The sequence below is a fragment of the Coloeus monedula genome (genome assembly GCF_965178545.1).
Source record: "Coloeus monedula genome assembly, chromosome: 2".
In the NCBI taxonomy this organism is placed as follows: Eukaryota; Metazoa; Chordata; class Aves; order Passeriformes; family Corvidae; genus Coloeus; species Coloeus monedula.
In genome coordinates, this window is record NC_138782.1 from 19410989 (window position 1) to 19433899 (window position 22911).

Consider the following 22911-nt stretch of genomic DNA (forward strand, 5'->3'; position numbering starts at 1 on the left):
AAAAATAGTTACAAAAGTTTAGCTAATAATAAGTTAGGAAAATCCCAGTCAAAACCTGTAGGTGTTTATGCCGTGTAAAGATGAAGGTATGAAAACCTGGAGATATCAAATTTCATCCTTCTTGAGAATAAACTCAATCACCAGGACAAAACTGCATACATCACTGTGTTACCATTAGAACAAAACCAAAACAGATGTGTAAATATATAGATAAAGGAAATAACAGCAGAAAATTAGGAGACCAGTGAATGACAGAACATGAAAAGAGCTGGTGTGAGGACACAGATTTTTTGAGAAGTTCCTGGGTGTATTTGACTTTTGTTGTAGCCTATACACTAACATTGATCCTGATATTGAGAATGATTCTCTTTAGATAATAGAGCACAGTAGGTTCAGACACTATTACAACATATTTCAGATAAGAACATTAAAAATTATTAGTCTGTGTTTACTTGAAGTGCTTTCTCTCAGATTTGATGCAGAACTCTTGGTGGGTTTTTGTTTTATGTTTTTTTCTTTTTTTGGGGGGGGGGGGGGTAGGGTAGGTGGGTGTTTTTTTTTTTGTGGCATCAGCCAAATCATACTAGACTACAGTGTAAAAAACTCAAAGTGACTATTTATCAGTTATGCTCTCTTTACAGCTCAAAGCAAGATTCAGCTGGATCTAACCCCAAGTGAAAGAAATCAGTTTGCTACAAGAAATCTACAGCTGGATTTCACAGCCTTGGCCTATTTTGTAAACAAACACTTTTTTAAAAAGGAAAACAAAAAACAAAAAAGACCACCTCCCTGAGCACCCTTCAGGATGCCTCTTCCTGCTGTTGACAGCACATCTCACAGAACACAAAATCAAACTAAAAGAGTCTCCAGCTTCATATTAAACCATGCTCCCCTACTACAACAAGTAACAAGTTGGTCACACATAGCACACACACTGCTTCCTGTCTTGGCCATTCATCATGCACAGTAAATATGCAGGAGGAGCTGATGTGTTCTCCAGGCCTTAAACCTTCCAAATCACTCCTACATGCAGGACACCACTGCACTGATAGCAACCCATCCTGGACCCTGACACATTTCAGTAGAGGAGGAACACCTTGGCTCATGGTGCATAAAGGATTCACAAACAGTCCATTTTCTGGGGTTTCAGTGCACTCAAAGCAGTGGCCTGCAGGAATACCCTGCATCTCATCTAATGAATATTTAATAAAAGCATAAAATGCTCAAGAGCAAATTTATTTGTGATGGGTGTTTGGTGCACAAGCATATTGAAACAGTTTGAATACCTACAATGAAGAGATGATAAAACAGATGCAGCAAACTGGTATGTGTAGTTTTTGTCCCATGTATTTAATGACTATAACACAAAAAACCTGAAGGACATCAATGACATTGTGCAAAATATTTATGTACAAACATTATGGACTGTAAACTACTTCTGTAAAACCAGATCATTCACACAGACATGGATATGCATGGAACTTAAATACATGCCAGGCCCTTTTTAAAAAAAATATTCCTAAACAAGGACCTGAAGAAGCAAGCAGGTCATCCAAGAAAAAATTGAGTAAATCTTCAAGCAATACCCCTGCAGCATTCACTGTTAATTTCTGAACCCTTTCTCATTCCTTTTAGCTTTAATAATACAGTCCATGATACCTATCAATGTCACCAAATTAAAATTTTAAACAAGTTACTTATATTCACATTAAGCTAGCATTCACTTGTTTAAAGACAGAATTTGACTTGAAAACAAAAATGCTAAAACTGAGCAGCGTATTTTACTTCAGAGAAGACACTTTGGTCAAAAAACCTGTTTGAACATTGTGCATAAAGACACTAATTGCATGTTTTTCCTACCAAACTATCTTTTCTGCTCACCTGTCAAACCAAAAAATACCCATTATTTGCTATTTTCACTCTGTTTCTATGCCTTGAATTCAAATATCATCTTCTATGACTATAGTCTAGTTTGGCCAGGCTGCAAATTTCACAGAAATTATTTGCAAGTGGGGGAAATACCAACAAAATATCTCCACATTTCTCTAGTCTTCAGAGTAATTTGTTCCTCACAAAAACTAAACCTCCCTCTTATGATCACTTGGATGAAACCTCAGGCATCTTTACCCTCAATCTAGCACTGATATTTGGGAAATGATGGGGCACTGCAACTCCAACTCTGCCTTGCCATACCCAGCTCTGAAATGGGAAGCTATGAGCTAAAACAGCCACAGGTCTGCGACAGGCTAGCAAAGATTCAGGAAAACCTAGAAGAGGAAATCCGGTTATAAATCTTTTGCGTGCTTTATCACTGAAAACCAGACTTTTTTAGCACACATACAGCAGGAGGCACATAAGTCAAAATGTTTTAGCAAAGGACAGAAAAGCCACTGAACAATATTGGTAATCAACCCTGTGTCAACTTTTTAATGTCAAGAAGATGTGCTATTTAACTCTTGATATGAATGCATGTATTTAGAATGGAGAATTTTAAAAAAAATACGTATATAAAACATTCAAATGTTTTATGTAAAAAACCCAGTTAGAATCTATTGCTACATTACATACCAAATTTTTGTTGATCCTTTAAGTAAATTAAGAACAAGCTTCATTAATAACTAGTTGTGTAAACTGCTGGTTGTTTGTTTATTTTTTCAAATTATCACTTAATGGCACTTAGAGAAACCATTAAAAATGCATGGCAGTCATTCTAGCCAATATGAAGTGTTGCACTTCATTTAATGATTAAAATGTAATTACCTGCACAGAAAAGCACAAGATAATAAGAACACCATAAGGGAGTTTGACATGTTTCTATTCCGAATTTTGAGTACTGTAAATTGCTGTATATTAGGGCAACGGAAATCCAGAACTACAGGAAATGTGCAGATACAGAAAGACACGACCTGTTTGTGCCACAGAAAGGATTCAAACAATAGAAATGCTCTGCTAAAACACCTGTTGCTGCAGGAAGGGTTTGTTTTTATGCCCCATTGAAGTCAACAACAGTTTGAAAATTCAGCTATTTAGAGGTGGATTTAAGCCCTTAGTCTCTTGAAACATGTAGAAGAAATACTTCCATGAGCCTTAGCAGATTTTACAATCCTACATAAGCACTATGCTAAGCTTTATAGCACATCCACCCATCTCACTGGCAGTATTACATCATAAACTAGGTCTGGCTGATTCCATAATTATTTGATCATGTGTCCATGCCTGATTTAAATCACGTACACAGGACTAGATGCTCTGATATTTATAAGTAGTAATAATAATGGGACTGTAGACAAGAGAAAAAAAATATAGCAGGACTAAATCAAATCTGTTTATTGATAGCTGCAATGCTCCTTTACGTATGAAGAACCCAGAAGTTTATTAACTAAACCCCAATAACCCCAGTGACAAACCCATCTATTATTACACAACAAAACCTGTTAGAAAGTTGTCAATTTATCTGCCAAAATAATTACTGTCAAAGAGAAAATCAGCTGACGCCAGTGATACTCTACTTCTGAGAGCCAAGTTCCTTCTCTACAGTCTTCAAAACATTAAATGTGTTCTGAATAAATAAACTATGCCAAACCAGAGTCTAGTATGTTCCCAGATGTACTGTTTAGTGCTCCATTTCACAACAATTTAAAATTCAAACATTTATCTGCTACACCATCAACTTATTTATAAAGTCTTTCTGTAAAAGTAATGCAGCTTGGGGAAACTACACTAAAAGAGCATGTAGACAAAACCATTAACAAGAATGACTGATAGAATAAAAACACACAGCCTGAACTGCTACTTCCATGGCAAACTTTGCAGTAATGGCAAACTAAATGGTTTGCCATTCCATACAATGGGAATACTCTCCACACGAGGTGTGCACCACTGAACGTGGAATGGTCCCAGGATGCACAATGCACAAGGTTTCTCAGCACACTGCTCTTTTAGGAAGCCAGCCTTTACCCTTCCATTAATACATCACTCATTGGATCTTAAGATGAAAAATTACAAAGACTATAAAGTCATTCTCCAAATGTTCTACTGAATCTGACCATTTTTTGATTCCCAATCACTTAATAAATTCTGACCGGGTCACATCTAGAAATAAATTACAGGCACTCAAAGAAGAAACCAAAATATTACTGTCTAATTAACAAATTTAAGACTTAAGTATGAAACCAACAAAAAAGATAGAATTATGATAAAGCCTAAGAAATCAGTTCTGAGAGAATGCAGAGGGTTTGCTTTATCAGTTATGGCTGAGTTAATTTTTACAAGTACTGCTGTTGTTGTGCACTAGCAGTTTTTGTTCCTATGTCTTGTAAGTAATGTTTTTTAACAGAAGAATCTTCCATGCTTCCTTTCATTTCTCACAATCTTTCTTTTCCTTTCTAGAAACTATATTCCTTGCCCTCTAAATAAGTCTCCACAGAAAATTCCAAGGCAGCAATTCGGAGATAAAATGAGATTCATGATTCCAAATCCACAGCTGGGAAATATCTACCTGTTTATTTCTTTTTTTTTTAATGCTCCCTTCCCCCTCCAGTAAATACAAATGTCTGTGTGCCTTCCCTTTGTGAAGGAATAAGTCCAGTATGAGGTAATCATGACTAGCCCAATGTGAGAACAAAACCAGAGAGGTTATTTAAGACCATAAGCAATTTATTCTGAAGGAAGTGGGGAGTCACTTCTCAAGGGCTTCTTATTATTGTTTTAAATAATCCTTTTGCAAAAAAAAAAAAAAAAAAAAAAAAAAAAAAAAAAAAAGCTGCAGAAGTGTCTATTGATTCCAAAGATTCGGGGACCTGGTGAACCAACTCAAGCCTTTCTCTGGCAGAAAATGTTCCACTCAAAACCATGACAAAGTAAAACTTTGGTTAACTGTTATAACCAAGTCCTTTGGACTGCCATAGTCTTTGTTCATGACATTATACTATCAGAATATGGTTTATCTCAAAAAACACACTGCACCTGTGATCCTGGGAACCAAAGTCTGCATTACTGGTGCCCAACATAAAAGTAAAACTAGTATGCATTTAAGTAAAATGAGGTGCAAAGAAAAGTTCTACCTGCCAAGAAAAATGTAACAGCATAACTGATACAAAGTCAAGTATAATATCATGATGCAAAGAACCTTGGAGAAGTTTTCCAGCTCCTGTTTTGTTTTACACACAATCATTAAATCAGTAGCCAATTACAAGAAGTATGAACCTCTGAAGTATGAGCCTCTGATCCGTTCCCACCATCTCAGATTAGAATTATGATAGTTGATACTCATGATAAATGACTTACAGGGAACATCAGATAAATGATAAATTACTCCATTTTGCTAAACAGCCATTTAAATTCATTACTAAAATGGCTACACCATGCAATTTCCTCACTAATTTTCATGTCCTTTTATTTAATCAGAGAGTATGCACTTCAAAAGAAGATTGGCAATTGGGGAGGGAGACGAAAGCAAGCAGGAGTTTTCAGGAATGGTGCCATCTTAGTGTACATTAAATACTAAACTGCTAGAAGGTGAAAATAAGAGAATCTTTCTCCAATTAACAGCTGCGTCATTAATAAATAGATTACAGTGTCCTCCACTTTATATCTTAGTGATAATGCCTCTCCTATAATTCTCAAAACCTCAAAGTTTAAAATCATGATTTAAAGGCATTCATGTTAAATTAAGAATAAACTGCAAAATAGCAAAGATTCTCATATCAATTCTACACTCACAGGAGAAACTGCTATTACTCAGCCTTGCTGTTGCCTTAAAACTCAATTGTGAATTTTGGTAGTTGGGAAATCAGAGCAGCATTATACCAACAAATAAATACAGGCTTAAGTTTCTGCAACAAGCTAAAAACTGCGCTGGACAACTTTCCAAAGGCCTTTTCCAGGCCTCAAGGTTTCCAATGACTCTATAGCTCAACTGCAAAATGCAGATTTGTAGCTTTCAAAGGATCAAAAGCACTGACTTTCAGTATCAGATTGCTTACAGAATTGGTAGAAAAACTGATGTTACAATAGGAAAAGATAGCATTTTTAATTTTACACCCTGTAACTATATAACTTGTGCAAATACAAGTTTTAGAATTAATCTGCTTTGAGTGATGAAACAGGAAATGTAAATTCTTCCTCTGCAGCCTGGGCTGGCTCTCTTCTGCTTGTATCTTACAGAGGAGAGCTGAACAAAAAACAAATGCAGTTGTTCTTGAAAAAATTGGAAGCAGTCTCTGTCCTGGACAAAAATCCATTTTCTGAACTGCTCCTTGGATAAAGAAGAAGCACCTTACTCCTTGCTGAGGGTTTTCCAAATGAGTTGCATTCATTTTTCACTGTCCTAAATAAAAATGTGGAATAGGAGAAGAAAGAAAATTGGTTTTTTTCACTTTGTTGGCATTACATTTAAACACACATTTCAAATGTAAGAATAAGGAAGAAAATCTCTAACATAGTATATGAATTTATCATAATGTGTAGAAAGAGTTAACGAGTTAAATGATCTGATAAGGACCAGTTTCAAAGCTGATAAGAAACTTCTGAGACATCAGCTGAATACCTCTCTTATGGCACCACACAGCACTAGAGGATTAGTGCGGCATGTCCTGGGGTTTGGAAGCAATAAAAAACAACAAGCAATTTTCTAGTCCTAATTAATTCCTGTTAAAAGAACCCCTTTGTAGCAATAAGCTTTCCAGAGATGCAGAGGGAATGCCACTGCAGTGGTATTATGTACACGATGAGCCACTGCTGTAAAACCAGTTTTGCACTTGCCTCAGAGAGGTACTACAGGACTATGTAGCATTTGACTCAGTAAAAAGAGCTACAGCATGGTTTTGAAAAAGGTAAAACAAAACGCCTTCCAGAGGGGATTAACAAAACATCACTTTTTTCTCATGTCTGTGGCTAAGATTGTATCACTGAAGGAGCATCAACATAAAAACTTTTGGGAAAAGTCTGTTCGATCTCTGCATTAGTCTTCAAAACATGTTTGGAAGAAGCTATTTGTAACTCTTGGTCTTCCTATAAACATGGGAAATTTAATATGAAAACAGTTGTTTTATTACATCTTCCAGCCTGTTGAGGATACTCTCATTTAATATTTTAAATATCAAGAGTTTTCACATGAAAACAAAGAAACATCTTTCCAAGTTACTGAGCATATGAGGAATACATTCTATGAAAAGATCCTACAGCAACAAAGGGGATCTGAGAAGCTGAAGTCTCAGGTGAAGAAATCTGCTGTTCAAAATAACAAGCAGAGAGATGTGCTAATGGCCTGTTGCTACACTAGAAATATTTGATCTAAACAAGCCATGCCTAATATCTCTTTGCAGCGCTGCCTCTTCAAATAAAGTGAAGGGAATTACTATGTCAGCTACAAAGAGTAAAAGAACTCTTTTTTATTGATTAATTCTGGATATAGAAGAACCTCAAAACTTCTCAAAGACAGGCAGACCATTAGTCAAAAAAACTCTTTGAGCTTCATCATCTTAATTCATTGTCTTGTGGACAATAATTCAGCCAAAACTGTATTTTTTAACATAAGGCTTCATATAAGAAGTAGTATTAGGACCAAGAAGCCTTCTTGTGATGCATTTGATATTTCTTTTGGCACCCCAGAATTACCTTCAGCCACCATCACTACCTAAGTCAGGTGTTCAAATGAGCTACGGGATCAGAAAGGTTATTATTAGAAACTAACGTGAGAGTTACAAGAAATTCAATATAATGTTTTTGGAAACAGTTTTTTCTTTCAAAGGATGACAAAGGTATAAGAATTTTCATTTAGCGAGCAAAAGAATAGTGCCAATTTAATTGTTTTAAATAATTGGTATTGAACTCTAATGACTAATAAACTTCATTAAAAATTCAGATCACCTTCCTCCAAATGTTACATTGATTAATGATCACTGCAATGACTAACGATATTTTACCTTTATGAATGTAATTGATGGACAAAGCACTAAGGACAACACAAACATTTAATCTGAGCACAGCACAGACCTTTAGTGAATTGGGCTAAGAACAGACAATATTCTGCTCTGGAAAGAAGAATCAACTATGTGCCCACAGTTAAAAAAATAAATGTGTATTTTTAAACGGAGGCAAATTTTAAAAGGTATTAGTAGCTGTCTGTATAACAGGGATTCTGTTCAAGGTCAAGGCCATAAAAGCAGCTGAACTGTGTGTACTTTACAGAGAAAAATACCCACAGGTATTTACACAGAACTGCAACCACCTGCATATGTATGGTAAGAAACATTCAAGGGCAAATGCAGAATCAGGAAATGATTATTTAAAAACGCAGATTAAACTCTCAGAAGGACTTCCCAACAAACAGAAAACCTTGATGGCTATGATAGTGCTGTTACCACTTCTTCAGCCTGTGACATAACTGCCTAGAGATATTTTGACCTATTAATTTCAGGTTTTCTCCCCCTGTTGTTTCAATGCTGCCCTCCACTCTCTTCTTCCCTGTATCTTAGTTTTTCTCCTTCAGAGACCTTTCTTACTTCACTGCAATCCCTGCTGAGAGGCAAAGATTGGCTAAGCCATATGCTGGTCAGTGTTCTCACTAATCAGCAGCCACTGGAAATCTCCATTCACATCTGAAGATCAGAATAAGTCCTACTAATAAAAACCCCTCACACCTCTATTTGTATTCTGTGTGCAGCAGTCAGATAAAAGAATATATAAAACTAGGGACATGTTAAGGACAGGGGAAATGGCAAACTGAATTCAAACTAATTTAACACATTTTATTCTGGAAAAGATACAAGCTTCATGAAATTTACAGAAGTATGACAGATGATATTCTATAGTGATGTATTTTAGCTATTTTTTGCTTCTCTGGCACTATTGTTCTTAACACTCACTTTCCAGGACAATAAAAAAAAAAGCAAAACTACCACTATTTTTGTAATGATTTGACAGAATATAACTGTTTTTCATACTCTTTCTACTCTCTACCCCCAATCAAAATTTAGGTTATGATATTTCAGAACGTGGGAGATGTTGAGGAAAGAGCACTGTACACATAAACAAGAGCCTATGTCTGAATGTAACAACCGGAGTTTTGTATAAATAGCAACCAGAGATATTCAGATGGTAATTTCACATGTGGCAGTCTCAAAATCTGATTTATCTGATAGCAGATAAAATACGTAAGTAAGATTTTTGTGTTAATAATCACAGATAGCTATTGATGCAATTTACATCAAGCTTTAAAGGAGTAGTAGCAGCTAGATAACAAAGAGTTTTAAGAAAAAAGTGTTGCTGGAATAAGTAATTTCCACTACAGAGCCACTTCATGAAACAAGCCTACTTATGGACATTCCGATTCTGTAGCATAGAAAAAGCTTCTTTAACACATAGCAAGACACCAATGAAATGTTAAAGCTCTGAAACCTATTTCTCTATACCTTTTTCCATGATTGTCTAAAGCTTACTCACATAACATGATAAAGGAGGATACAATTCAAAGAAATTTGATGGATACCTTAATGTGTTTCAAGTAACAACTGTAGGTTGTTAAATGAGATAATTCTTGCTATCACTTCACAGAATCACAGAATGGGTCAAGCTGGAACGGACCACAGTGGGACATCTGGTCTGACCTGCCTGCTCAAGCAAGATCATTCCAGAGCACATGGCACAGGATCGTGTCCAGATGGTTCTGGAATATCTTCAGTGAGGGAGATCCACACCTTCTCTGAGTAATCTGTCCCAGTGCCTGCTCACCCACACAGTAAAGTTCTTCCTCGTGTTCAGGTGGAACTTCCTGTGCATCAGTTCCTGCCCACTGCCTCTCATCCTTTTGAGTAGAGCCTGGTCCATCCTCTGACAGCTCTCTTCAGACACTTTGCTGAGGTCTCCTCTCTGTCATCTCTTCTTGAGACTGAACAGCCCCAGCTCCCACAGCCTTTCCTCAGGAGAGAGGTTCTCCAGACCCGTGACCAACTTAGTAGCTCTCCACCGGACCTGCTCCAGGAGCTCCGTGTCTCTCTTGCCCTCAGGATCCCAGAACTGGACACAGCACTCCAGATGTGCCTCACCAGGGCTGAGCAGAGGGGCAGGATTCCCCTTGACCTTCAGGCTCTTCCTAATGCACCCCAGGACACCATTCTAGACCATAAAGACACACTGCTGGCTCAGGGACAGCTTATTGTCCACCAGGACCCCCAGGTCCTTCTCCCCAGCACTTCTCATTCTTCTTTTCAACACGTAGCCAGGGCTTGGCAACATTCACTCTTAAACAGAGTTTAACGATGTTCTAACATACTTCCAGTAAGCTATAAAAAAAATAAGGCTTTCAAGAGCTACTCTTGATACCAATTTCTTTTAAATGAGACTTTCAAAAATTGATAAGCAGGTTTCTTGGCCTGACCATAGTTTTAAAACTATATGTGCACCGATTTCTTTTCAATTGTGAATATATAAAAAGAACTATGCCCAGATTTATATTTAAGGGACCATTTTAGGCATGTACTTTAAAAATACAAATGATTTCTAACTTTCTCTAAGTCTTATTATCAAATCTGTGAAAATCCAAGAAAACTTCTGCAAGTATTATATATGTTACACATTTAGTTTTTTGAAGACTGACTAGCCCCTCCACCATTAATTCAGTATTAGCTCCTGATCCTTATTTTTTCAGAAGTCATAAGTCTTTGAAACTGCTTGATAAGGAGGCCTCCCTACTGAGATTACCAATAGTCTTTTTATAGAAGCCTGCAGGAACACTGTAAAAGCAAAAGAAGATTAGCACAGTATAAAAATAATTGGACTCTAGTGCTGTATTGATATTTTCGAGAAAAGATTTGCTGTCATGACTGGGCCAAGTTATCTGCTGGTAAATTCCACTGAAGACAGCACATTTGCACCACTTTATCCTTCTCTTTATGCAATAAATATGTCTAAGAAGGTGAGATACTTAGAGTGTCACAGATAATTTGACATATTTGCATCATTGCATGGATCTAACATAAAACTTAAGAACTCATTTCTCAGGTACTGGAAAAGGTAAAAAAAAAAAAAGATGTAGATAGAAAGAGTGAGACTGTCAGAGATACTGCCTCATTTTAGAAACACTAGGTATTAAGAAGTAATTTCACCTCTTCAGGAACTTGTCTAAAATAACTGCTTAAAATACTTCAATATTTATTATTACTGCATAGGAGCTTAGCATAATTTGCAGCCTCATGCCCTACAGATATGAAATAAAAACAAACCTGTAATCATCCAAAGAACACTTACAGAAGAAAACACAATTGAAAAAATAATTTAACATATCTTACAAAGGCTAATCAAAAGAGAAAAGGTGTGACACTCTACTGACAAGCACATTACATAAATTTCAGGTTTGGATACTCTTACTTTTTCAAGAATCTAATCTGCATTCAGAGCATAAAGTTTCTCTATGTCTCAAGGCACTAAGATTGGGTTCACCACAGCTCCTGGTACTCCACTTAGCTGTCAACTGGAGAGGGCAGAGAAAGAAGCAATGGAGTCTGTATCCTTGCACCAAATGTTCTGGCAACTGATACCTATTTTCCACAAATTTCTAACTAATGTGGAAAAAAATGCAAGACTGAAGCCTTTGTCAACAACAGCAGGAACCACAAGTTGGTTCCTCCTCCACAGCTTGAGCATCACTGCTGGTTCCACACCAAACCACACAGGACTCAGGAGCAAGGACTATAACCAGACTGACTATTCACACACAAATACTGCAGCACAGAAAAAAATTCTATGCAAACTTTCAATGTAATAAACCTCCTCTTTTCCCCTCAGGAAAAAAAAAAAAAAAATCCCTCTACAGGATAGAGCAATCAAAATTTTGCTTCAAATCATAATTTGAACACAAATGCTCTTACCAGCAGCCTCCATTTTTTTCTCTCCCACCTGTGACTCATAGGTCTCCTGTAATTACCCATCAGCTGTTTAGATGCACAGCCCCAGGGGCTGGTTAGGTTTTACATTTATTACATTAGGAAAATACCATCGTGCCGTAGCCAGAGTGACAGGATCAATATACAGAAAATGCTTGTGCTCTGAGTTACAAAGGTTATTAATTCAACCTTCTTCTACAACCCTACTGTTTCCTTTGTGTTGCTGAATATAGTTTTGCTTTTCTAAAGTCCCTCCTCGTTTTATAGCACCCTGAGAAAATAAGTAAAGCCTTGTATTGTGCTGTATACACAATACAGCAGATATTTGATTCTGAGTACATGTCATTACACTTCTAAAGCTATTAGAGTACTACTCTGGATACCTTCAAATTAATTAAAATTTAAGAGTTCTTGACAAAACACACTAACATTCATCATCAGGTCAGTTATTATGTTCACAAAATTATTTAAACCTCTCTGAACTTTCAGGAAAGGGAATTACTGCATCTGTAAAGAAAACATTCTGTAATTATTATCTATATTTCTCCCCAAGGCTCCTACACCCTACAGATTTCCTAAGAGCTTGGATTCAAAGCTAGTAGGAAGCTGTGTTTAAAGTATTTTAGAATCCAGCCCATCAGTTCTGTTATTGAAGTAACATTATATCACAGTATTCAAATGAAACAGTGGTACAGATGTTAATGGTTTAAAATTAAAGGTATGTGCTTTAAGAATTCTGCTTGTCATTAAATTGGAAATTTGCAGACTAGCAGTCCATTCTTTCTTAATTCTCTTTTACCCAAGTTCATTTCCATTGGATTCCTAAACCGAAACTTAGAGGTAAACCACAATTTACCTAGAGGTTAAGTTGATTATTTTATTATTCGAGGATTATTTGTTTGTGCATTAGTCTGGGGCTATGGAGACAATATGCACACTGAAGTATTTCCATCTCATAAGCAAAAGCAGGCAATATTCATCAGTCTGTTAGCCATGAAATTAGGAATGTTTGAGGTATCCAAGGGCAGCTCCTGCAGCTCCTGTTTTTCCTGCTACACCCCTCTCAGTTATTTCCCTACTCCCCCAATACTGACTTAATAAGCAACTTTTCCATGCTGCCATACAAGAAACACAGACTAATTTAAGCAGCTTCAGGCTCCCCATTTTTATTTTCTATCCTCTATTCCAATTTTTGAGGCTTTTTGTGCAAACACAAAGAAAAGCTGAACAGCAACCTGCCCTGGCTCCTCAGGATGCTGTAATGCAATCAGAACTTTCTTCACCCATCCTGTTGTGGTTCTTTTGTCAAGTGGATGCCTAGCACAGGAAATCAGCCATTAAATTGCTAAACCCATTTACCCCTATATTAGCCAAAACCTGCTTCAGAATAAAGGAAAACCGCAGCTAAAGATTCCATTAAAACTCAGGAATTTACCATGGATTTCCAAACTGGTTTCAAGACAAGCTGCATCTTGACCCATTTCTGGTGGTGCAATAATCAGCATCCAGATTTCTCCCTGGCTTTTGAGTAGTGCCAGGACAAGATAACTTTTAGGATTCCTTGGCTTCTCTCAAGACTCATAAAATGACATTAAATCCATTAAATCTTCCTCTCAATGTCATCAATTTTTCAAGCCTAGAATTATGTTTGGAAAAGCATGTTTCATCCTCTTAACACCCTACTAATTTTGTAGAGTAACTTTCAGATGATCTACTACATCCTGTACTTACATCCAGCCCAGCACTTGGTTTTTCCTACAGACACAGTTGACCACAGACAGTGATCTATGAACCAAACAAAACCCAAATTCTCAAGTGGGTAGACTCAGGATGATTCTGTGTTTTGGCTGCTATACACCCACAGCTTTCTCTCATTAATTGAGCTGTAACTTGGGTAGTGACCCAATTTTTGCTGTATCTTTTATTGTTAGAACAAAACCAATTATGAACAGCTCCCAACAAAGTTAAATCTTTTTCACATTTTTCTTACAACACCCTGCTCATTTCTGATACACTTAAATTTAATTCAGTCTCTGTAGACCTCCCAATGCCTTGAATGTACACAGATGAATGCAGAAAGATTAAACATTTTCTTACTGTGACCTACAACAATGTGCTGAAACTTTAATTATTATGTTAATTCAGGCATTGGGCCCAGTGGATTTATTATATCCCAGAAGCTAATACAATCTACTCTGAAGTGAGATGTAGGCATCAGCTGCATCTAAGTATTTTGTGTACAAATATTTAGACTGTGTAACAACTACACACTAAAACTAATCTTAAAAATCTAATCCTAATTTTGGGGCTTTTTCCTCAAGTAGATGTCTAGTTTCTCATAAAGAATCTGAAAATGTGGCTACTTGTAGGAACAAAAGCTTGTATCTTGGACAAACATTATCATCCCCAAATTCCAGGCTTTTGAAGCAAGACTGGTATTTAGTAGATTAAAAAAGAATTATTATACTTGTCTGGACTACCATCACAGGATAACACTGAGAAAAAAAAACCCAACCAAAACCTTTTTTTTCCATTGCAGGACAGGATCAGATACATTTCACGCTGGTTTAGAACAAGAATACCCAATCTCCAAAGAGTTCATTTGGAATAAAGATGGCTTATATACCTAAGACAATATCAGTCACTGAAAATTAAGGTTTGACCTTTTCCTTAATAGACAAAACAAGTGTTTCTGATCATCTATCCCTCACATCAAATACAGTTTTGTATCATTCACCAAGAAAAAACGCCTACTGCTTTCTTTTTTTAATTATCCCCCATCTCAGCCAATATTTTTTCTTATTTCCCATTAGCAACAAGATTGACAAAAATGAAACTCATATTTTAAATAGTTTTGAAGAGAAAAAAAAAGGTGAAGAAACTTGGAGTGAAGTTGCCAGACAGTAGAGCCAGTGGAACTTAGCTGACTACAGGAACCCTTTTTAAGCAATGGAGCTGGAGGTAGCTCACATCATCTTATTTTTCCTTGGTTTGCTACATCAGAGCATTTTCTATTATAGTATCACAAAAGTACCTGTGTTGTAATTAGAAGTAGTGTGGCTTTCATCACAAGAATATTAAAAAAAAATGTTTAATATATTAAAGGCAAGCAGCAATTAATGAAAGCTTTATACTGCCAAGCCAGGGATTTTGTCCTATGCTCATTTTTGATTATATATTTTAATTGCTTACCAACATATTGCCTTGATAACCATCACAAAAATAATTCCAAATTACCAGATATAAATCTTTATGTTTTAAATAGTAAAAAAAAAAAAAAAAGGCTACAAAGGAATTCTTCTATCAATATTTTCTCAAGTTGATGTAAATAAAGATGCTTGATGTTAAAGACCATGAATACCTCAAGTATATCTTTGTATTATTTTAATGCAATGTGCCCATAAGAATATTTATTTCCTGCATTACTTTAAATATTTTCCCACAGCAAGACCCCACATTCAAGGGATTCTTACACTTTTCTACTCTACTCAAGTCTTATGCTTACACTCATATCCCTCACCTGAAAATAAGAGGTTTAATAAAGCACAGCTCTAATACAAACCTGGTTATGTTTTGGGGTTTTTGGTATTTTTTTCCTTAAATTCTCCAAGATTGGAACTGGATCACACTACAAAGATAACATTTGTTCTTTAATTTATTATATGAATGCAATCTAATTCCCATTTGTATATACAGGAATGTGTATACAAATAGATATCTATAGACAGTATTCTCTGGTTATGAACTTTCTTAATTTCCATTAAATTAGTTGCTTCCTCTCCATTTCAGTAATTTTTTAGATATCTAAATTAAAAAAAATATTCAAAGCATTTTGAAAAAGATTTTTTAAAATATACAAGCTCATCTGCTAAATTATGTCCATTTTTTCTTCTTGCTCAAAACCAAGCGCTTTTTTTCCTTATAGTGAAAAAAAGGTGCTTTTTTTCAGAGCTAAAGAAAGTTCAAAGTTACCATGGTAACCGAACAAAAAGTCACTAAATACTTACTGGTAAAGGCCTTTATAGTATATAAAAAGTACATTCAGTTGGAGTTACTGGAAGAACTTTTATGGTTATTTTAAATACATGGAACTAGCAAATTCAGTGGTGATTATTACGAACAAATATTAAAAGTATACGTCTTGGTTATTTTTGCAGTAAGGTGCACCACTGAGAGGCTCGTTAATTAAAGGTCAACTATTCTAAATTGCATAAGGGAATACTGGAAAACCTGTTCTTGTATGAACCTTGTTATATTAAATTTTCTCAGCTAAGTGTTTTGCTGTTGGAAAAGAAGATAATTTAAGCAAAGTATTCATTATACCTCAAATGAAGCAACTCAAGTCATTTCTTGCCTGAGTCTGACAACTTAATGCAACAAGTTAGCAAAAAACCAGCTATGCCATGAGGTGTGTGAGAAAATACAGCCCTGCTTTTACATTGTTGAACATACCTCAATATATATATATATATAAAAACCCCACATATTTCTAATTTTATCTTGTAAAGTGTGCTAGAGTTTTAGTACATTTCTATATTAGCTATAACTGATTTAAAATCAATAAGTGGATAATATTATACTTGCAGTTCTCAAGACTTGGACCCCAAACTTCCACTGGCATTCCTAGGGATAGGGATGCCACCCTCCACATGGGGCTGTGTAATTCAGTAGAACTTGTATTTTAGTGAACTAAGTTCTTAACTATTCCCCATTGCTGAGAAATTGTGTTATTCTACTCTCTTCAGGGCAGTCATTGAGCAATTCAGTGCCTTGAAAGGAAGACAGGCTGAAATTTGGTTAGGCACTTAAATTTACTCTGAGATTTACCCAGACCATTAGCCAGCAAAGAAGGCATGAACAACTTTATTCTGTCCTTCGCTACACGTGCTTTTATTCCTATGTCTTTCTACCAATTGTATAAATAGTTCTTATTTGTTTTCCGAGGTCTCACTACAGGATGACAAAGCCTGCAAAGTCATTCAGGAAATTTCAATTATAAACAAGTAATTGGCTCAGAGAATGAAATCCCACACTGGTATGCTTGCCACTGATTTCTTAAAAAAGAGTAAAATAATCACATGCTTTTACTCCACATCCTATCAGTCATTGCACTTCACATACAGGCCTTGTAAATTTACACCTTGTGTTAGGATGGACCCTAGAGCACTTCACTAATTAACTTAGGGCTGTATTTTAAGAGACATCTGGTATATTGTCATAAGCCTTTCACTGAAGTTAGGTAGAGATGAAAGGATGTTTGGATCAGCCTATACTTTTAAAAATCTGTGGTATTTTTGCTCCTAGTTTCCAGATCTTTCAGATTTATACAGCAGTAGTGCCCAGTGTTTGCAGTATATGGTGACACACAAGCACACCACCTCACCTAAGAAAAAATTTCTGAATTCTGCAGTTACTCTCCCTGTGGCATGTTTTAGGTGTGTACACATTAATGTAGAACTTAATTCAGAATATTAGTATGTCTTTATCTTCCGGCTGAGCAGAAAGAGATGAAATACCAACTGCAAGGGCATTGCAGTCATATGAGAGTCGCAGCAAAACCTTGCATATACAAAGGTTTACATTTTGAAGATTCCAGGTTGAGGATTTATCTTCTCTATTCCCTAGAATAATACTTTTCTTGCATTCAGGAACCATGTTAATTTAACTAACATGTGATGATGAAACCAAGTGTGTTCTGAGCTGCTTCAAAAGATGTGTGGCCAGCAGGTTGAGGGAGGTGTTTCTGCCCCTCTACCCCAGCCGGAGTGGTCCATCCAGCTCTGGGTCCTCACCACAAGGAGGATGTGGACACTGTTGGACCCCTGTTGGAGAGGGTCCAGAGTAGGGCCAGAAAGATGCTCAGATGGCTGGAAAACCTCTCCTGTGAAGACAGGCTGAGAAAATTGGGCTTGTTCAGCCTGGAGAAAGAAGACTTCAGGGAGACCTTATAGGACTTTCCACTACCTAAAGGGGACTTAAAAAAAAAAAAAAAAAAAAAAAAAAAGGGGAGAATAACTTTTTGCACAAGCAGATAGTGGCAGGAAAAGGGAGAACATATTTAAGTTAAAAGAGGAGAGATTTAGATTAGATGTTAGGAAGAATTCCTTTACTCTGAGGGTGGTGAGGCACTGGCACAGGCTGCCTAGAAATGTTGGGGATGCCCCTTCCTTAGAAGTGTGGCCAGCCAGCCTGGATGAGGCTTTGAGAAACCTGGTCTGGTGGATGGCATCCCAGCCCATGACAGAGGGATTGAAATGATGATTTTTGAGGTCCCTTTCAACCCGAACCAATCTATGATTCTAGGTTTTGGTAATTTATCAATCCTGAAATAGTTAACCTCTGGGGATTTTAGTAATCCTTTTTACACTACACCTAGTTATTATCAGAGCAGATGGGAACATACTGAGGGGGCAGTTTATGTGCCACAGCACGTCTTGTGGTTCTATTTATTTAATAATCCAGACTTGGGACCCATCTGGACCACCTGGAGCTTCATACTAGAGTCCATGTCCCTCATTTTATTTCCTCCTTATATATTGGGAGGGAGGAGAAGAGATGGCACATGCCTAGTTCTCACCCAGCATGGAGTTAAAATAGAACTGAATCACCCATCTAGACCCACTGTCAAATATTTCCATTCTCAAAGTTTAGACACAAGTTCAGAGCTTACTTGTAAATATTAGCCCTACAAAAACAATATTTTTGTAATAATTTTCTACTGTGATCCCCCTGAAAGATCATGAGATATCCTACATGCAGCAAATGCACTAAATTTAAGAACTGAATTCAAACCCTATAATTTATTCTCAGCACTTTGTGTTTCACTTAGATTTGAAAATGACAAGCTGTTGGGCCAATTTTTGTCAACATGTTTTTAATTAGTTCTGAATTTATGACAATTAAAGCTCACTGTTGCTTTTAAAATGAAGTTACTGAATTTGCCTTAATTTGTTTTCATTGCTCAGCAACGTGTGCATTTTAATTCACCATGGAAATATTCCATCCTTCCTGCTTTCTGTAGGGAAGACGCTACCATCAACGTTATCATCATTTTTTTCCCATGAAAATTATTGACTAGAAAATAGACTGAAAACATCTTTTGGGAAATGCTGGCCATGCTCCATATTTGACTGGCTCCATCTGTATCTCAGCTGACTCAAAGAACCCAATGCATTCCAAATCTTTTTTGTGGGGAGAAAAAAAAAATAGGAAAATTAAATATTGCACCATAAGACTGATTTTGTATTTCTTGTGTCTGCAGCTGTACATTTGCTTTTAGGTGAATAATGTCTATTGTTCATTAATCTAGGGCCATACACATCACAAAAAATGTGAAAGATATACTTCGCTTAAAAGCTGAGACACTACACAAAAATTAATTGTCACTCCTTCAACTTTTTTGGGGACAGGAAGATGAGGGTTTAAGTATGGCTGGCATTCTAATGAAGAAATAATTTTGGCAAGTTCTTAGAGCCTTAATAATAAATGACAAAATTCTATATATTAGAAGAGCAAGGTTTAATCTCATATGCCTCAACCTCATTTCTCCTCCCTTGCTTTCATTTTTCATCAGGAAAGTAATTTTCTCTTCACAGGTCCTCTGTGAATTCATATTGTTCATGCACTGTTTCTCTCGTGAATGGCTGTAGACTGATCTATACTTATATGAGTATCTGCAGACTACATGTCTTGGTCTGAAATTGCAGCAGAATCCTCCAAGAGAGCGCTTTAAAAAAATCTGAAGTAACAGTAGCTAAAATTATTAACCAAGCACGTGAAAATCTAATAACAGAAGTACAGTATGACAACCTGTTTTCTACTTAAGCTAACATGAGTCTACTAAAAAAATATCTTTTGTAAGAAAACCAAAGTCAGTTTGGTTGGAGAGGATTTCCTCTGCTTTTTAACTTGTTATATTTTCTCTGTTAAGGTAGCTTTTGTATACTGTAACAATAAAACAAGAATTAAACAACACTCTTACAAGAAGAGCTTATAATTAGAAAAAATAAAATTTTTATTATAGGCTATTATTTTTCTAGTTTAACCATTAATGTAAAAAAAAAAAAAAGAAAAAATCATCCTTGCTCTAATATCCAATTCAAATTACTAAATAATAGAGAAAGCCAAATGAATTCCCCAGGGCCCCAACTGCATCTCCATACTCAAAAAACCCATTACCATAAGTGAATACCTAAAAAATTATGAGAAAAAACGAAAACATTCATAAATTTAATTCCAACATCTGTTACTTTTCACAGTGAAAGTTCAAGTAAGTTAATTTTTTTTTTTTTTCTTTTTTTACTCAAGAAGATTCAGTGTCATTGCTCCCTGTCTGTTTCATGCTGGTAAAAAGTTAACCCTATTACTAAGATTACTCTGTGTCTCAGTTGCTGTGTGCACTCTGTTAAATCTTGCAAGCTTAGTGTAAGTAATCTTGGTAACAAACAAATCTGTTAACTTCTTATAAATGCATACAGATGTGACCCAGCTCAGGAGCAGAGATCAATCTGGTTGCCAAAGCCACCAAAAGTTCAACAAATAGCAAGCGTTCTTCAGCAAAACTGTACTCACTTAACATCTAGCTTGTAACTGCAGTCCCTAAGAAACACTCATAACCCCCCCATCCCTCAAATCCCTCTAACCAGGAAACAAACCCGTTAAAACCACACCCACCATTCCTATCCTGCTAGGAATCTCATTCACGTACATATTACAGTTCTACCAGAGCTTTTGTAATTGACTTTTGGGGTGGTCCTGTGCAGGGTCAGGAGCTGGGCTCCATGATCCTTGTGGGTCTCTTCCAGCTCAGCACATTCTGTGATTTGGTGATTTGTAATTAAATCCCAACAATAAAAGGTGATAACATCGATTTTCTTTAAATTTTGCCTTTTGTGCCTGTATACAGAAACATAATAGTTCTTGATCACTTATCAAAGAGGACTGTAAAGTCAACAATGCTCTTGCCCCAGCACACATCCATATGGAGAAAGCCTCCTTCCCAAGAGCATTACTGCCTTTTGTTCATGCCTGTCCTGTAATTGGTGCAGTCAAGTCAGAGTAATGTGCTGGAATTCTGTTGTACTCTTCAGTGCCTCTTATCAGAGCTAGACTTTGTAATGCGTTTGAAATGTGGATTACTTGTTCAGAGAAGGAGGCCAAGTGGAAGCTGAATAACCCTGACCTTTCTGAGCTCGGAAAATCAAAACAGTACCAAAAAAAAAAAAGAGCATTCATGACTGGATTGAGATCTTTTCATCCTTTTCAGTTGCACATTCAGTCATTAGAGTGTGGTCTAATTAGAAAAAAAAAAAATCAGGAAGTTGTTTAACATTTTTTTTTGTTCAAAATATATTGAAAAAGTTGCAAGAGTTCAAAAGCAGTCATGCCACCACTGATACAAGAAATCTAGGTAAACAGTGATGAGGAAATGCCTCTACATTAAATCTGTTTGTATGGTTTTCAGCTTCACACAATGTTTCTTCCATCAACTCACCTCTGAACCACAAGTTTGCTCTCATAGGTTTAATGAATATAATCTAAGGACTGTAAATCCAGCTCCCTGTTGAAAAGGTTATCCACTTAGCCTAACACTTGGAACACCCTTGTTATTGTTGTTGTTGTAAATATCAAACCCACCTTCAAAATGCAGCTATTCGTTCTCACAGTTGAAATCTCTTGTGGTGTGAGCCATACCTGCGTTTGAGATTACCATTTCTGACCCGCTCACTAAACAGCTTGAAAGAACCCATTTACTTCTCCATTACTGTCATTCCTCTCAAGGAGAGCCTTTGCATAACCATCATCTTGACATTCTCTTCAGATAAATCTTCTTTATAGTGATGAACATACACAATAAAATCAATATTTTCTAAAAGGACAGCAAATGGGAATGTATTTTGACATGTCGTGTACAAGATTTGCCAAAACTTATTTTACCATCTTTGTTGTCATCAAGAGATATTCGAAGAATTTCAAGCAACTTGCCTGTAAAATCAGGCCTAAAGTTGACAATGGTTATGCAGGGCACTGAGATTACAGCTTCATATCCCATTTATTTGTTTTCTTCTATAATACTTCTGGTAGAAAAAAGTCTTTACCTCAAAGAGACTGATACTTGTCCTTTTGTACAACAGAAAAAGGGCTCATTGAACAATGAATTAATTAACTATCTATTTATAGGGTTTCTGGGTACTCCAGCACTGCAAACAATAACAGCATTAATGGCATAAAGCACCTGATTTCGTAATACCCCAAGAAAAGTACAAAACACCTTATTCTCCGTATGGTTAAACCCAGCATGCTCTTCACTCCCATTCAGTATCCTTGCATCTCTTGCCTTCACTTTCCTGAGACATGCTGTACATAGACAAAATGAAGTACCATTGTGTTTCTCCCACTTCCCCCCAGCCCATTACCTTCTTTCACAAAGGCACTGCAGACTTGCAGCAGTGCCACAACAGCTACTTAAACCTGTAACAAGCAAATTTGTTTGGGGTTTTACCCCCCAAAAAGCAACCATTATGGCCAGGGCTTTTTTTTTTTTCCTTTTTCTTTTTAATCATCTGTCTGGATTTAATTGGTTTGCAGTCACAACAAAGATCATGTTGCATGCATTTATCACAAGACAGTGGCTTTCTGAGGGGCTGTGACACAGGATGCTGTGATACCAGTTAGAATAGAATTGTTAGGCCTATTAAGCACCAGTGCCTATCCAGAGCGACAACAATGAAAGCACAAAAAAAACCAAAAACTTGAGGGCAGAGTTAGTCATGATTCTGAAAATCAGGCTTCTCAGCTCGTATCAAAATCAGACTTTAGTCTGGCACCGTTAGCATTTAATACCACTTTTACTCTGTATCAAAGCAGAGGTAAAAAGTTCTTACAAAAAAAGGACTAAGAAGCATGACATGCATTATTGTCCTTGTTACTGAGTTATAACACTACTGTATTGCTGTGGTCTGGCAGGGGCTGTCACTTCCACTTGCTGCTGCTTCCAGTTACTGTGGTCTGATGAGACATGGTGCAAGAT

At 36.5% G+C, this 22911-nt stretch overlaps 1 protein-coding gene across 9 annotated transcripts in view; it reads right to left on the reverse strand.

Annotated features, from left to right (window-relative positions):
* Positions 1-22911, reverse strand: part of NRXN1 (neurexin 1) — a gene marked incomplete at both ends in the record, with an annotated part of 666790 nt that overhangs the window by 444340 nt on the left and 199539 nt on the right. The gene's annotated exons all lie outside the window — the stretch shown is intronic.